The sequence below is a fragment of the Nicotiana tabacum genome, chromosome 4, assembly GCF_000715075.1.
Source record: "Nicotiana tabacum cultivar K326 chromosome 4, ASM71507v2, whole genome shotgun sequence".
Lineage (NCBI taxonomy): Eukaryota > Viridiplantae > Streptophyta > Magnoliopsida > Solanales > Solanaceae > Nicotiana > Nicotiana tabacum.
In genome coordinates this window covers 56077954-56086629 of record NC_134083.1, presented here as the reverse complement: position 1 = coordinate 56086629, position 8676 = coordinate 56077954, and the positions used below count along the sequence as shown (strand labels likewise).

The 8676-nt window shown below is 42.4% G+C and overlaps 1 pseudogene; it reads left to right on the top strand.

Annotated features, from left to right (window-relative positions):
• Nucleotides 1–1122: 1122 nt before the first annotated feature.
• Nucleotides 1123–3668, top strand: LOC107818552 (L-type lectin-domain containing receptor kinase VIII.1-like; annotated as a pseudogene).
• Nucleotides 3669–8676: the final 5008 nt, after the last annotated feature.

Sequence of the window (8676 nt, the reverse complement as noted above, 5' to 3'; positions counted from 1 at the left end):
CTCCATCCACCGTTTTGTGTTTGAGGGGACATCTTTAATATTTAAGGGGTCCCATATATGACAAATATATAAAACATATATATACAATATTTTTGCCGAGGCTAACGGAGTCCCGTGACCCCTCAACCTACAACGTAGGTCCGCCTCTAGGTGTAAATAATCTCATTCAAGCTTGTTTATTTTTTGCAGTCACCTAATCAATTTGCCATTTAATTTGTTGCGGCGATTACTTAGTTTGGTTAGATACATTACATCTTCGAATAGTTGGGTAAGATTTTCTTATGTTTTAATCAGCTTCTATAGATTTGTTCTACTTTCCGTGTCCATTTATTGGGCTCACAAAATTTGACGAACACATAACGAAGGATTAGTGACTAATAGATGAATCAGGAGCTTGTCAATGATTGGAACAGACAAACATCAATTAATTAACAATTCTTAGTGGAACTGATAATTTGAGTTAAAAATTGTCGTGTGGGTAACCTCATATGACATGGTGGGATGTGGAGAGTCAAAAGTGGACCTACTATTTTAATTCTACTAATTCATCACCTTGTTCGAGTTAAAAAAGATTGTGACCAGCTGGAATTTAAATTTAACTAGCAACCTCACTAAGATTTTGAACCCCCTAAGCATGGAGCTACGCATTTAAATTGTGTCAATGAGATTCAAAATATAATATATAAAGGTACAAAATAGATTTTGTCTTATATGTACAATGTAATTTTACGGCGAAGAAGCTTCAGGTAAATCCCTTACGCCCCACCCCTAAATCCGCCCCTTTTGTTAAGAATTAATCGGATTGAGGATATGGCGTCATCAGTCTCGAGGACGAGATAATAGGGGTGTCCTAAATTTTGCAATAAAAAAAGTTTTCTCGGCGTATCACCAGTATTTCCTTCCGGTGATTCACATCGTTTCAAACGAAGTTTTATCTTTAACATTCCTCTAAGGACTGGTATGAAAGCCGATAAGCCCCAATTGCATCATAGGAATTAGATAATGCTAGTGCAGGGGTGGTAATAGAGCATACTTTAAGATGTGATTGTTGGGTAAGGTCGGTGTCATTATTTAGATAGAGCCAATGTAGCTTGTCGCAAGGAGACTCCTAATATGTGTCTCAGGTCATCCCAATCATTAAAGCATCAAAATTTAAATTCCCCTTTAATTACTTTTATAGAATTAAAATAGGACAAAAACGTAACAATTATGTTAGTTGCAGACTTCAATTCTCATGTTTTGGAAGAAAGTGAAACGAAGTTATCTGCAGACCACATGCCTTTAGCTAAGTACCCCCTATAGACTCAACAAGCTTATACACAACCTTGGCAATTGCTAATTTGCTACTGACAAAATCCTATCTTCTCCACTAGCCAAGATTTCAAATCATGGATTACTATTACTGGTTCTTTTTCCTGTTTGCCGTACTTGTTAATTTAGTTGCATCAGTTCCAAGAGGACCTGTAATTAATGTGACTAAGCATATTTCTTTCCAAGATTTCAGTTCCAAAAATCCAAGACTGAAGCAAGATCTTACACTACTTGGCAGCGCTATCGTCTCAGACGAAAAATCAACCGTTCAAATTCCTGACCCCGAACAGGAAGGTGATCTTAAGCATTTAGCAGGACGAGCTATATACTCTTCACCTATTCGTTTCTTCGATCCTCTGTCTCAAACACCAGCTTCATTTGAAACAACCTTCTCATTTCAGTTCCAAGTATTGAAGTCCAATTCGAGCAACGGGACATCAGATCTTGGCAAATCCGTTGGTGGTAGCGGCTTTACTTTTATTATTGTCCCCGACGAATTAACTGTTGGTCGTTCTGGTCCGTGGCTTGGGATGCTCAACGATCTATGCGACGACGATTACAAATCAGTAGCTATTGAGTTTGATACACGCCAGAATCCTGAATTTGGTGATCCAAATGACAATCACTTGGGCATCAATTTAGGAAGCATAGTTTCAACAACAGCCATAAATGCTTCCGACGTTGGTGTTCAATTGAATGACGGGTCAGCTCACCGAGTTTGGATATCTTACGATGGGCAGAGGCGATATATCGATATCCGTCTTGCACCGAAACTAAAGAATATCCTTCTAAATCAGTCTACTCTGGTTTTCTTGACCTCTCGCCTTACTTGAATGAGTACATGTTCGTAGGATTTTCAGCTGCAACCGGTAACCATACACAAATTCACAATGTCCTGTCCTGGAATTTCACTTCAGTTAGTCAAGCTTCCCTTAGAATTCCTTCAACAGAGACATGTCAGAATAAAATCATGCTTCAAAATAATCCGCAAGCTGAAACTGCACATAGCAAAACGCCAAATAGTTTCTTTATTTTCCTTGCTGTTGTCATTCTTCTAGTAATTGTTCTTATTAATCTCTATTTTAGTAGCTACAAGCGAGATGACAATTCCAGTGAAACAATCATTCTGCCCGAGAAAAAGCAAAGACCAAGGCCACCAAATAAAGCACGTCGCTTTACAATAGCCGAAATCTCAGTCGCAACTAGGAATTTCAGTGAGTTGCAAATATTGGGCAGTGACGAGAAGAGCGTCACGTATAAGGCCACGATGCTGAATGGGTGCAACGTAGTTGTAAAACGATTTTTAACTCAGTTTTTCAACACTCATGGATTTGACAAGCGAAGATTTCACAAGGAAATTAAGGCCATCAGCAGTATTCGTCACCCCAATTTGGTCCCCGTTAGAGGATGGTGCTATGATAACCAAGAAACTATAGTTGTGTACGACTACATCCCAAATGGTAGCCTAGACAAATGGCTATTTGGCGTCGGTGTCTTGCCTTGGACGAGGCGTTTTAAGGTTGTTAAAGATTTAGCAGACTCTCTTGTTTACCTACACTCGAAGCAACTTGCTCACAAGAACGTGAAAAGTAGCAGTGTGTTTCTTGACGTGAGCTTCAGAGCAGTAGTGGGTGATTTCGGATTTGTGCTTACTTCGACTGGGTCAACTCGGTTCGAGTCGATGGTGAGTCAGACAGCAGATGTGTTTGAGTTTGGAGTTGTTGTGCTAGAAACTGTTGCGGGTCGGAGCAGGAAGTCTAACCCGGGAGAACGTGACTTGTTGGATCTTGCATGGGCCATGCATGAGGTACAACAGAAGGAAACGTTGGTGGATCGAAGAATGGGCGCGGTTGTGAACCTGGAGCAGGCAATTCGGGTATTGGATATCGGGTTGCTATGTACGTTGAATGAGAACAAAGGAAGGCCTACCATGGAAGAAGTGGTGGAGTTCCTGAATATGGAGAAACCAATTCCTGAGTTGCCACCGGGTCGACCCGTTTGCTTGTTCCCGTACAACAGCACCACAGGTTTGTGCAGTGGATACGCTTGTACTGCATTCAAATGAGCCACGTGTTTGGTTGATCAGCAGAAAGTAGCCAAAAATATTACTACATTATTGGTGCTTCATTCTATCAGTATGGCTCGAAATAATGACAGGGATGCGCACATGTATGATATGTGACGTTATTTTCATGATATCTGGTCTCCGGTCAGAGTAAATATCACAAGAACTCCTGGGGGAGACTTGAAATCATTATAGATATGTGTTTTAAATTTGTAATTCATACAAAACATGTGCTATATTTGTATGTAATTTTTGTTCCACCATAATTTTGTATAAAGAAACGTATGACAAACTATATGACTTTCTAGTACTGCTAGCGTTTGCTAATTCACTGTAGTAACTCATAATATGTTTGTGCCATAAATAGATAGCACTGCTTACCCTTAAAATTGGTTAACAATTAAATTTATAATATGATTCCAGGGACACGTGATTTCACTTACTACCAATTGATAAATATGAAGATTAATAACAGAAATAAACTATAAAATAAAGCGAACCAGTGTTGAAACGGAATTCAATCCTCGAGCTAGGGTGCCCTCGAACTGATTGATACTAAAGCAGTTAAAAATAAAGCAAGTTGATGAACAGGAGAATGTAAGCTAAAGAGAGAGCGTTATATTGGCTTTTTTTATGCGAGAACAATCTATCTTACAAATGGTTAACACTCCCCTTTATATAGCAGAGGAATTCTACTTATGGTATAACTCTAATTACAAAAGAAAATCCCATGATTAGCTAATTAACCGTTCCTAAATAGACCTCTTCCTCATTGATTCAAACTTTACTTTCACTTCCTTCTAATCTTCAAAGCTTTTATCTCTTAAGTTTCTCCCTTTTACAAATCTTCAGGTTTTGCTGTTAATCCTTTCTCAAACGCCAAGTCATATTATCTTCCTCTCCTTTAAACTTACACAAAAATGGCAAAAATACTGAAAACGGTACCACAGAAAGAAACTGCTTCATCTTCTCAACCGGCCGGCGGGAAAGCGCCGGTGGAACCCCGTCTTGAGGAATGCATTCCAGGGGGTACGCGCTATACTTCGATTTCAAGATCGATAAAGCCTCGTCGATTCCTGGTAGATGCGAGCCACTATCGAGGTATATATGCTCGATAACTGAGGGATACCTTAAGCAGGTAAAGAATGACTGCAACTGGGAGGGCAAAGAGGTGGTGATCCCGACCCCCGAAGAAGACATCACCACCCATGTGGAAGGGTTTCTAAGTGTTTACACTTACCCTTTCATATTGGGGCCCCTCGACCCCGTCATCGTTGATTTTTGTTGTTAATATCGAATAACCCTAGGACAAATCCATCATTCCTTTAGGCAAATTGTTATTCTGCTCCGATTCTTCGAGAGCAAAATCGAGGGGCTCCCTTTCACCCTCGATCACCTTATCAGATTTTATAGCCCCCGCCTCTATCAAGGCAGGTTAATAAAACTCCAACGCCAGGCTACCAAAGTGATGTTCTCGAGCATAGACAAGGATAAGGATCGAGGCTGGATGGGCCGGTTCGTTCGAGTGAGGACTCCCGACCTAATCCCAGCCGAGAAGATGCCAATTCCTGAGAAATGAAACATGAATCGTAAGTATCGTCTCACTGTTAGCTTCCATGTACTATTTGTTCCTTTGTCTTTTCACATCGATGTATTTTATCATGATGTAGCAGTCGCTTGGATGCCCCATATGATTCCCGACCTCGAGAGCTAGGTTCAGAACCTGGCCTTGACCTCTACATACGTCGAGCGCTCATGGCACGATTTATCAAAGGGCCGATTGGTAGGCCAAAACTCATGGTAAGCCCACGTTTTGTGTATTTTATGATTCGAGTAAGATGCCCTTCTTCTACTTATTCAATTTTCTCGTGTACAGGCCTAAGCAAGGATGCGGTCATGAGGCCCCTATCTAGTGAGGGGGATACTTCGATCCTGCCACCAAAACCGGCGAAGGACAAAAAGAGAAAAAAGACCTCAACCTCCAAGGATCCAGAACCGAAGAAGAAGAAGGCTCGTAAGTCGAAGAAGAACATCATCCTTCTGACCTAAGACTTTGTTCGGCGTCTAAGGGGGGAAGATGAAGAAGAGGAAGAAGACGACTCCGGGCTGGTGGCCCGAGTGGGGATGAGCACCGAGGCCCCAAAGGCCACTGAATCGGTGAAGGCTGCAGAGACTTCATCTCGAGATGAGGGGGTCTCGGGAAGAGACTTGGGCGAAGTCCCCAAGTCATCGAGGATTGAAAATGCCTCCCACCATAATGAGCCAACGGTGAGTACGGGGCTGGTCTGGTCTCGAGGTCCCTCGAGATGGAGAGAACGCCCCAAGTGATCCACTTGGGGCAATAGAAATTGGAGGCTCCCTGTTGCTTCCTTCGTTTTCTAAGGAGATGATTCAAGAGGCTCGGGCCTTGAAGACCCCCTCCATCGAAGGAGCCCATGAAAGGGAGGACCCCTTCCATAATTACTTTACTGGGGTCAAAAATGCTACCAGCCTGAGCGACTTGGAGGTCTCGAGGAAGGACTCGGGCGAGGCATCGAGCCTTTTCAACGAAGCGCAGCAAACTCTGAATCGGGTAAGCCTTAACTCTCTTTGTTGGTATTACCCTTGTGTTCATTTTTCTCTTCATGTCTAACTTCTTTTCTTCTTTCTGCGTAGGCATTGGCGCTCTATCAGGAGGCATTTTCAAAGTCCCGAACAGAGCTGAGCCGATGTGAGGCCGACCTCCGAGGGCTCACGGAGGAGAGAAATGCCCTTAAACTTCTTAGTGGGCAAAAAGAAGAGGAGATCAAGGACCTCCGAGCCGAGTTGGCCAAGGTTCACCAAGATCAGACCAACCTAACCGAGCAGGTAATGAAAATCTTAAAAGCTCATGGGCTCGATTCGAAAACGGTGGCTAACATTTCAATCTCACAGCTGCAGCAAAAGATCAAGCAATTCCGCAAGGAGGTCGACATGATGAAGGCGGAGACCTTGGGGTGAAAAGAAAATATGGACCGCTTTGCTGCTGAAAAAGAGGTTGCTCGAGCCCAATTGTCATCGGTCGAAAGTCATCTTCGAAGCATGAAAGAGAATATCTCGGCTCAGGCAAAGAAAATAGAGGATCTCGAGGCTCAGTTGGCTTCCGAATTTGCAAAGGCCAAATCTGAAGCTGAAAAGGCAAAGGTCGAGGTAGATACGATCGTGGCCGTCTACCGGGCCGATGCTAAAGCCGCTCAAGTCCAAGAAAGAGATGCAACTGAGACCATTCAAACCCGAGCATATTGGATTGCTGAACTCGCCAAATGCCAATCTCAGAGGGAAACACTCGAGGAGATCTACGCTCGAGGTTTCGATCTTACCGACGAGATAATAAAGGCTAGAGAGCATGAAGCTGATGCTGGAGCAATGGCCTCTTCCGATGATGATGATGATGATGATGGCAGCAAGAGCGGGTCCGAGAATCTGGAGGACCTCGATGGAGAAGAAGCTGCCCCTGAGGAAAATTAGGAATCTTAGGCTTTTTTTTGATTTTTTTGTGTGGGACCCTGATCGGTCCTTGTAAATACCTTCATATATATATATATATATATAAGATCTTTTTTCTGTTTCATTCATACTTTATGAAAAATTTGCTCATAAGTTCGAGGCTTAGGCAACTTGACCGAAGCCGAACTAGTATAGTCTTAATCGAGTGAGTACTTGCTCGAACTCGAAGTAGGGTGACCCTTAGATTTTAATTGAGTGAGGATGATTTCTCAAACTCAGAAATAAAATGGCCATTTAGGCTCTTGAATTAGGTCGATAAGGCCATAATAAAATGAATGGCTTTCTCCCCTTTTTCGGCTTGAAAAGTTTATCGTTTACTCATATAAAATTTGTTGTACCTTAGCAAGAAATAAGGGTTTTTCTTGAGAGTTCGGACGATTCCGTACCCATTAGGGTTTTCAAGGGTTGATATTATCGAGACCCTCTATTTCATAATGTTATAGCATAAAATAAAGAATTCGTTCAAGAGTTCGAACGACTTTGTACCCATTAGGGTTTTCGAGGGTCGATATTATCGAGAACCTTAGTAATTCAGGCTAGGGTAGGCTTTTAACCGGTTTATGAAAATATTCGAAGGCCTGTTTTATAACGAAAATTGGACGTCTCTGAACTGTGTTACCATAGCCTTTAGCTTGGGACTCGCCTTTTGGGCTTGTTCCCCTGTTATACTTCGAACAAGTTCGAAGTATCAGTCCCCGAGTGGGATGGTCGTGGCCTATAAAATCGAGGGTTTCCTTTTTAAGGTCTTACGATCTCAAGGTTTTAGTAATTCGATCATATCGATTTTTATGATGGCGGTCCCCGAGTGCGGGGTCAGTTGTTCAAACTTTAGTTGTGACCGGCCCTTAAGCCAGTTTCCACAATAGATCACAAGCACGACATTGTAAAGTAAAAATTTCTCTAAGGCATGAAATATCTGGCAAGAAAAATACCTTTTTCAATAGATTAACATGCGTACATGTTTGCCATTAGGGCTCGAGTAATCTACATGGGCATGGTTCATTCGATCATTTGACCCTTACAAAATTTACCTATCGAGACCCCGTCGGCATGAAGTATTTTCCTTGTAACTATCCAAGGGTGATGCCCCCCAGTATTCGAGGTTGATTGTAAAGGAGCCTCGGATACTGTTGAATTGCTCTAAGTTAGCACAAATAATGGTTGCCTCGTTAAAAACCTCGTCGGAAACCCCCATTTGAGACAAAAACCGGTCTAAGGGAAAAAGAGTGCAACGCGTGCTTTCAGACCTAAGGACTTTGTGTTTGAAGAATCATTTGATGTCTTCGATTAAACACCTGCAAATGGTTAGTATAAAATATAAACGAAAGTTGAGAAGGTCGTACCTTAGCAGTAATATCGTTTGAGGAGTGATATGTTCCAATAGTTTGGTAATTGTTCGTCGTTCATTGTGCCAAGTTTGTAGGATCCCTTTCCGATAATATCGAGGACCTGATACGGTCCCTCCCAGCTCGGGCCAAGTTTTCCTTCATTTGGTTCTTGAGTATTAAGGGTGACCTTCCTCAGAACCAAGTCCCCGATTTTAAAGTGTCAAAGATTGGCTCTTCGATTGTAGTACCTTTTGATCCGCTGTTTCTGTGCGTCCATTCGAACGAGAGCGGCTTCCCATTTTTCATCTAGCAATTCGAGGCTTGTATTCATAGCCTCATGATTTGACTCTTCCGTTGCATATCGAAACCTGACGCTGGGTTCCCCGACATCAACAAGGGATTAGAGCTTTGGCGCCATATACTAAAGAGAACGGTGTTGCCCCCGTA